Here is a 9,041-nt window from a genome sequence, read left to right as displayed (position 1 = left end):
GCTCAGGAGGAGTCACAACGGGAGGAGATTCCCTTCCCCCGACCAGTGGCACCAGTCTGAGGCCAAGCACGGCCACCAAAACCCTGGGATGTGAGGAAATGCTGTGCCTGAGTGTTTGAACTCCCCAAATGACTGAAAGGTGCCCAGAGTTTAACCCAGCCCAGGAGCATCACCAGGAAAAGCTGTGGGAGGACAGGCTGGGGCTGGTTAGGGAAAGTGCACTTGTGGATAAATCCATTTGAGGAAATAAATGGGTGACATCAGCAAGGCAGGAGGCTCAGAAATGGGGCTAGGGCAGCAAAGGCTCCCTCTGGGGCGGCCACAGTGAGCTGGATCCAGGAGAGATCCATGAGGGAGGAGGAGGAGGAGGAGGAGGGTGTGGGTGGTCAGTGACAGCACAGTCAGGCCCTGCTTCCTCCTCGTGGGGGAAATCTGGGACAAAATCTGATCCTGCCACTGCCTGGGCCAGCCTGACTCTTCCCTGAGTGCCTGGGAACGGGGGTGGGACAGGAGCAAGGATCTGGGATGGCAGATGTGAAAAGTGCATCTTAGATGGCTCTGTGCAGAGATTTACTGTATGCATTTTGTTGTGTTGATTAGTAGTCCTGTATTAACACTTTAACAAGTATATTTATATTTATAATTATTATATATATAATATATTAAATACAATATAATTATTAATTATTATTTATAAATATATAAATTATATACTTATATATAAATATATATTTATATATAAATATATATTTATATATAAGAATAAATTATTATATCTAAATTATATATAATTATATTATATATAATAATGAATTATATATAAATAATTATTTATAATATTTTATATATATAAGCAATTATTATATATAATATATTTATAAATATATATAATAATTATATATATAACATTTTAATTTTCATGGGATGGTAAATGCAGTTTTGTAGTTAAAGGTAACTTTTGTAGTTAAAATAGGAACTATGTATGTGGGATATTTTTTTAAGAAAGGAATGAGGTACTTGCACCAGATAGCAGCCACAGGACACCTGAATCTTTCAGAGAAAGAGAATTCATTGCTCCATTATCAGGAGAAATGAACTTCTTCCTGCCTTGCTGAGCCATGATGACACCATCAGGGTTCAGAGGAAGCAGCTGACACTGCCCAGCCAGAATCCTGAGTTTGAATGGAATTTATGCATCATGGATGAGGTGTAGGAATATGCAACAGGCTGTTGCTTTTTAGGGTTAATCCTCTGTTAACGTGGGGCCTTTTTCAGGCTTATTTTGCCCAGAAAAGGTACCCAGACTGTCTGTAACTCTTTCTTCTTATTGTCTCATATTGTTCTAATCCAGATTGTCCAAATTATTATTACTCTGATTATAGTGCTATTGTTATAACCATTTTGTTAGTATTAAACTTTTAAAATTTTAAAAACAAGTGATTGGCGTTTTTCACAATTGGCAGAGGGTTGGGGATGGCAGAGGTGGCCGTGCCAGGGCAGGGAGCTGTGGGGACAGGCCAGGCCCAAGGAGGGCACTGGGGCCATTCCTTGTCCCCTTCTGCCAGGGCAGGGCTCTGGTGTCCCCCAGGCAGCTCTGGGGTCACCTTCCCACCCCACAGGACACAGGGAGGGGGCAGAGGGTGCCTGGGGAGGAGGGAACCCCTCTGTGGGGACAGGGGGGCTCTGCTGAGCTCCGGTGCCATCCCAGCTCCATTCCTGGGGCAGCGAGGGAAATCCCAGCCCAGGGAGGAGCTGGAGCTGCTGCAGAGAGCCCAGAGGAGGCTCCAGGATGAGCAGAGGGATGGAGCAGCTCTGCTGGGAGGAAAGGCTGGCACAGCTGGGATTGTTCACCTGCACAGGAGAAGCTTTGGGCTGAGCTCAGGGTGGCCTTGCAGGGCCTGCAGGAGCCCCAGGAAAGCTGGAGAGAGACAATTTCCAGGGGATGCAGGGACAGCACCCAGGGAATGGCTTCACACTGAAAAACTACAGGTTTAGATCAGACATGAGGAACAATTTCCTCCCTGGCAGGGTGGGCAGGGGCTGGGATGGAATTCCCAGAGCAGCTGGGGCTGCCCCTGCATCCCTGGCAGTGCCCAAGGCCAGGCTGGGCACTGGGGACAGTGGGAGGTGTCCCTGCCATGGCTGGGGTAGATTGGGATGAGCTTTAAGTTCCCTCCCAACCCAAATCCAGATTTCATCATTTCTGGTCTGATTCCCTCTGCCTTCCCCTTGTGATTTGAATTCCATCCCCTCAGGACTCTCTCCCTGTGTCCAGGTTCCTTCCAGAGCCACCCCTGGAAGGTGATCCCTGTCCAAACCCAGCTGGGAATGGCTGCCAGTGCCAGAGGGCAGGGCTGGGTGGGATCTTGGCAATGAGGAATTGTTCCCTGGCAGGGTGGGCAGGGCTGGCATGGAATTCCAGCCCTGGATCCCTGGCAGTGCCCAAGGCCAGGTTGGACACTGGGGCTTGGAGCAGCCTGGGACAGTGGGAGGTGTCCCTGCTATGGAATAGGATGATCTTTAAGGTCCTTTCCAAACCTTTTAGGCCATTTTAATTCATTCTCTGAGGTCTCAGAGCCTGTGTGGGCCCCAGTCCCCTCCCAGTCCCAGCAGTGTCACCTCCAGCCCAGGCAGGGCTGTGTCTCCACCAGCGCAGATCCATTGTTCCAGAAGCAAATCTGTAACTTCTATTTGACTTTAGGGGGCCTTGACAGCACCTGTGACTGGGAGATTATTATTTAATATATTTTTTAAGAGCTCCAACTCGGTGTAGGAATCCTCTTTGCCCTCCTGGATCTGTCAGTAGGCACAGATTTCATTTTGCCCAGGCCAATGACGAGCTGTGGAGTGATGGGATCCCTCAGGAAGTTTTCTCTGGAAGGTGATAAAGGACATTTCCCAGCACAGGGTCTTGCAGATCTCTTGAAACTGCATTCCTGGAAGCCTTTGGGTTTTAAATCAGCCTCATTTTTGTTTTGAGGAAAGAAATACTGAAATAAGAATGGGGAGCAGACACTTTAAATTTAAATACACTTTAAAATGTATTTGACTTTAACTTTAAAGTTAAAATATACTTTATTCTTTCAATGAATTTTCCCTTTTCCTTGAAGAAGCTGCTGCTGTGGCCCTTGCACAGGAACAGATGAGGTCTAAAATGTTTCTGTGCAAGTCTTTATCTGTGGCATGGTAACCCCTGAAAACCAGGGAGAAGGAGCAGAGCTGTACAAACCCTCCCTGGCAGAGTTCTCTGGGCTCCTGAGCAGGAGGGAGGGAGAAATACCTCAGAATTCATTCAATAATTCAGAATTAATTCAGGAATAATTTGGTTTCTGGCCCCACAGTGCCCCGAGCTGGGCCCAGCTCTGCTCCCTTGGCCCAGCCCAGGGGACAGGAGGTGGCCAGGTCCTTCTCCAGCTCCATCCCCACCCCAAGTGTGTCCCCCCATGAGAGAGCTCTGCTGCCAAAGGCCATGGCCAGCCCCTTTGGGATCTGGCACCTCCAGCTCAGCCCAAACCCTGCAGAGATAATTTTGGATTGAGGTTTTCCAAGGATGGAAAATCCTACAAAGGATGGCCAAGGGGGGGACGTAATTCACTTGCTGCTATCCCAGCATTAATTAATTAATTAATTACAACCCCAAAGCCCTAAAAACAAGGGATTGGAGCACCTGGCCCCCCTCTCTGCATGATCTCTGCCAGGATCCAGAGCTTCCCTTGGCAGCAGCAGCGAGGCCACAGCTCAGGGATGCAGCAAATGCACTGGAGCTGGGATTTCCTGCAGCTGGGCAATCTGGCTGCACTCTGCAGCCTGCCACTGAAATGCAGCTTAGAGTGGGGAAAAAAAACCCCACAGTGTTAAATTAAAAATGTGCTGATGGCTGCAGCTTTGGAAGGGGCTGGATGGGGAGGCTTCCAACCCCAGAGCCATTGAATCCCATTAAATTCAGGAATTTAATGCAGGAATTCCTGTCCTGCAGAGGAGCTCTGAGCCCTCAGCAGAGGCACAGGGACTGGAGAGTTGGTTTTGGTGAGGATGGTTCAGATGGGGCACCACCAATCACCACTCACAGATTCAGTGACCAGACAGAGGAAATTTGGATTAGTGCTGACCCAGATTGGAGTTTATTGTTCCCAGGGGTGCTGGGAGGGTTCCTCCCCTGAGGCACAAACTCACCCCCACTGGCACAGGGTGCCCAGAGCAGCTGGGGCTGCCCCTGCATCCCTGGCAGTGCCCAAGGCCAGGCTGGGCACTGGGGACAGTGGGAGGTGTCCCTGCCATGGCTGGGGTGGCTCTGGGTGGGCTCTGGGGTCCCTCCCAACCCAACCCATTCCAGGATTCTGGGATCCCCTGTGAGGTTATGGGGGTTATCAGCTCCCACAGGCTGAGCAGAGGGAGGAAGGTGAGAGCCTGGATCCCAAACTCAAGCAGACATCCCAGGAGCAAACAGAAGCCCAGAATGGGTTGGGTTGGAAGGGACCTTAAAGATGATTTTGTCCCAGCCCTGCCATGGCAGGGACACCTCCCAAGGGCCCAGGCTGCTCCAAGCCCCAGTGTCCAACCTGAATCACATCCCTTGGGGTTGGTTCATCCTCCCAGCATTTAAAGTACTGAAAGCCTGACCTGTTTGATCTCCTTTGATCCTTCAGCAAAAATATCATGGAACCTTTGGATTTTCCTCCACAGAATCCAACCACCCCAGAGGGCATTTTGTACCCCCCTTTTTATCAGCAGATCCCAGAACCCCCAAATCCCTGAGGATTCTGGCCCAGCCCTGCCAGCCCATGCAGTGCCAGCTGTGCCCCATGGGCACCTTGTCCCCAGCCCAGAGCACTCAGTGCCACCTGCAGGGGACACCTGCAGGGCTGGGTGTTCCCTGGGCAGCTCTTCCCAAGGCCTTTCCCCTTTCCATGGGCAAATTCCTCCCAGCACACTGAGAAGCAGGGATGTTTTATGGTCAGAAACCAATTTTCATGGTGGCATTGTCAGAAGAATGAAAGATCCAAGATTCCCCCATAGTGCAGGAAAAAGGATCTGTCCAAAGATCCCCTCCAAGCTCCCAGGAATTTGCACCAAATTCGCTGAGGAATGTCAGGAGGGGAGGGTCCTCCATGCACAAGGAAGAACCTCAAAAATACCTCAAATTCAGGAAAAGAGCCTCCTGTCCTGAGAAGCAAAACTGGGAAAGGTTTTTGTGTTACCCTGAAGCTGAAGCTCTCTGCCCACACCACCCTCAGCACGTGAGCCCCAGCCTTGCCTCCCTTATCAAGGAAGTTTTTCAGAGGCAGCAGCAGCCCTGAGTAATTTCTTTATCTCATTTCCTCTTCTTTACAAGTGCCTGTGTTTTGGTGTGGGGCCCAGATAAGCTTTTCTCTCCAGGCAGCCCCTGTGTGTCTTCCTGCTGGGCTGGTTTTGCCCTGAGCACACACGGACGGGGCAGCAGCAGCTGATTCCCAATTCCCACCCTTCCCACACCTTGGGAGTTCCTGCTCCAGTGATTCCCAGAGGAATGAGAGGGTCAGGAGTTCTCCTGGATGTGCAGCTACACCCCTGCAGCCCTCACTGGAGAACTGCTGTGGATTTGTGTAAAAACAGATTTGCTCATCCCTCCTTACCCCAATTTTCCATGGATTTAACCATTTTAGGATTTAACCATTTTAGGATTTAACCATTTGAGGAGGAGCAAATTCATTCCAAGCGTGCTGTGAGTGAAGTCAAACCTCATTCATGGTCCCCAGGCAGAGCCAGAACTGTTGGAATTGCTCCCAAAATCCCTTCCTGAGCAGCAGCAGAGGAGCCAGGCCATGGGATTGGGAATGGTTTGGTTTGGGGGGGATTTAGGGACCATCCAATTCCATGGGTAGGATTTCCACTATCCCAGCTTGTTCCAGCCTGGCCTTGGACACTTCTCCTGGACCTTTGGAAGGTGCCCACCATGGTGGGGTGGCAGTGGATGGGCTGTAAGGTTCCTGCCAGGATTCCCATCCTGGGATTCCAGGGCCATTCCCTGGCCAGCACACGGGCTCAGAGCAGTGTTTGTGTGGCCTCTCTGCTCGCCTGTGTGGGCTGAGCTGGTGCAGATGCACTCAGCATTGAAATCCTTACCTGGAGCAGCACCTGCCTGAGGAGGGGAACACTGAGCCCTTGTCCCAGGCAAATCCTTCTCTTCCCTCTCCAGGTCAGCACCGTGGAACTTCCCCGAGGCTGGAGAAGACCTCCAAGGCTGGGCCCAGGCTGCTCCTCCTCAGCTCCTGCTGCACTAAAAACTGCCAGGGCTGAGGTGTGGGAGAGGTGCAGGAAGTGCTGATGGTGATGATAATAAATTGATTTTGGAGTGATCATCTGCCTTCAGTGTCTGAGGAAGGACAGGGACAGAGACAGAGGGACAGGGACAGAGGGACAGAGACAGAGGGACAGAGACAGAGGGACAGAGACAGACAGAGGGACAGAGACAGAGAGGGACAGAGACAGAGACAGAGGGACAGAGGGACAGAGGGACAGAGACAGAGACAGGGACAGGGACAGAGACAGAGACAGAGACAGAGACAGAGCCAGGGACAGGGACAGAGACAGGGACAGAGACAGAGGGACAGAGGGACAGAGGGACAGAGGGACAGAGACAGAGGGACAGAGACAGGGACAGAGACAGAGGGACAGGGACAGAGACAGAGACAGAGACAGAGACAGAGACAGAGACAGGGACAGAGACAGAGGGACAGAGACAGGGACAGGGACAGAGACAGAGACAGGGACAGAGACAGAGGGACAGAGACAGAGACAGGGACAGAGACAGGGACAGGGAGAGACAGACAGAGCTCCCTGCAGTGCCCAAGGCTGCAGCTGCCCCTGCCAACACCTGGCACTGCTCAAATTGGAACTTTTTACCTTAAAACTCATCTCCTCCACCCCTGCCATGGCAGGGACACCTTCCACTGTCCCAGGCTGCTCCCAGCCCTGCCCAGCCTGGCCTGGGACACTTCCAAGAATGGGGCAACCACAGCCTTTCGAAGCTCTCTGAACTTCAGAGCTCCTTCCTTCTCCTGAGCTTTCTGCTGCACTTTGCATGACTGATAAATGTGTTTTCCTTTCTTTCTTTTATGGCTGAAGAGAAAAAAATGGACAGTATAGGGAGGGGTTGGGGTTTAGGGCTCTACTGGAAATGTTGTGGATCATCAGAGCTCCAGGGGGAACTCGTGGAAGATTTCCAGTTCCTGAAGGGGCTCAGGAGGGCTGGAGAGGGACTTTTGACAAGGAGATGGAGTGTCAGGAGAAGGAATTTGATATTAGGGGGAAATTGTTCCCTGGCAGGGTGGGCAGGGGCTGGGCTGGAATTCCCAGAGCAGCTGGGGCTGCCCCTGGATCCCTGGCAGTGCCCAAGGCCAGGCTGGACACTGGGGACAGTGGGAGGTGTCCCTGCCATGGCAGGGGTGGCTCTGGGTGAGCTCTAATGTCCCTTCCAGCTCAGCAATTCCATAACCCTGTGATTACCCCACCATGCCATTCCTAATGCCATGACTAAATGATTTACTAATTTTAAGCCTCCTTTGTTTGTTCCACACAAGGAAATGGAAAAAGTGAATTCCTGTTGATCAACCCCTCTGCCAGATCCAGCACATTATTCCTTTTGTTTGGAAAGTTTTGTTTCCAAACACCATCCAATAATCAAGGCCCAGTAATGCAGCACTTTGTCCATCCAAATATTTTCCAGCAGATCTCACCAGGGGGATGTTCTTTATCCTGCTGTTATGACCAGCTGCACTCCCATCAAAAAGCTCAGCGTGGCATCACCTTCTAACCCAAACTGAAACAAATCAATGGGATTCTTGCTCCATTTAGGAGCTTTAACCACCTGTGAGCATCACAGGAGTGCTCTGGGCAGTGGGGAGCACTGGGAATGATGAGGGGCTGGGAGCTGGGGGAGCACTCGAATCCTTTGCCTTGATGCTGGTGTTTGTTTGGAATTCTCCTCCACCCAGCTCTGTTAAAGCTGAGCTTTAACATCCTCAGCGCTTCCCATCCTTCACTAAATGTAATAAAGCTTCTGATGGCAAATTAATTAAACACGTTGACAGCCGTGATTTAATTGTGGGGGATGAGGGAACCTCTTGGAAAGAGTCAAAGAGAGGTGCCCCTCAAAGTGGAGCTTTCCAGGGCAAAGCAGTGGCTGGAAAGCAAAGCCTCTGTTTGCTCCACTGCACTTGAAGTTCAAAATTCACTCCTTTTTTTCCCACACAATAGAAAAACATCCCATGGGATTTTTTTTTTCTTTTGAATCTCACCCAAAAATTCACGTTTGGTGTGAGAGGGACCTTAAATTCCATCCCATTCCAGCCCTTCCACTCTGCCAGGTTGTTCCAATCCCTGTCCAAGCCAGCCTGGCAGGGGTGTCCATCCATGATCTGGGGGCTGCTCATCACACCAGCCAATGAACCAGGACACAAAACTGCCTAAAATACCAAAAACAAACCTGAAATAATCAAGGAATCAACACTGCAGTTTAATTAAAGCTGCAACATCCAAGTTCTCCAGTGGGTTTGGATCACAGAATGGGTTGGGTTGGGTTGGGTTTGGGGTTAGATTTTTTTAAAAAAACTGAGATCAAAACCAAATTATCTGCAAATGTGGCTTTTACAGGGCCAAAGGATCACCAGGGTTGGAAGAGACCTTCAAAATCCCCCAGCAGCACCAGCATCAACCCAAGGGCCACATCCTGAACACTCCCAGAGGCTCCAGCACCTCCCTGGGCAGCTCATCCCGAGGCCCGACCACTCTTCCAGGGACAAACACCCTGGAATATCCAATCTGCACCTCTGTGAGCTCCCAACACCACCTGGAGAGCACAGATCCCGTCTGTGGTGCCTGGGCCAGGCCTCCAGCAGCCACCCCTGGCCAGGTGTGTCCAGCCAGGGCTGCTTTTCCTTTCAAGCTGTGCCAGGATCTCCCTCCATGCCCCGAACAGCCACTGGCCAACAAAGCAAATGCACTCAGGGCAAAGTCAGTGCAAATAATTGGGGAGTTTTCTGCAGTTCAAAAGGAGGAGGAGG

The sequence above is a fragment of the Molothrus ater genome, chromosome 2, assembly GCF_012460135.2.
Source record: "Molothrus ater isolate BHLD 08-10-18 breed brown headed cowbird chromosome 2, BPBGC_Mater_1.1, whole genome shotgun sequence".
Taxonomy (NCBI): Eukaryota; Metazoa; Chordata; class Aves; order Passeriformes; family Icteridae; genus Molothrus; species Molothrus ater.
Note: the sequence above shows the minus strand (reverse complement) of the source record.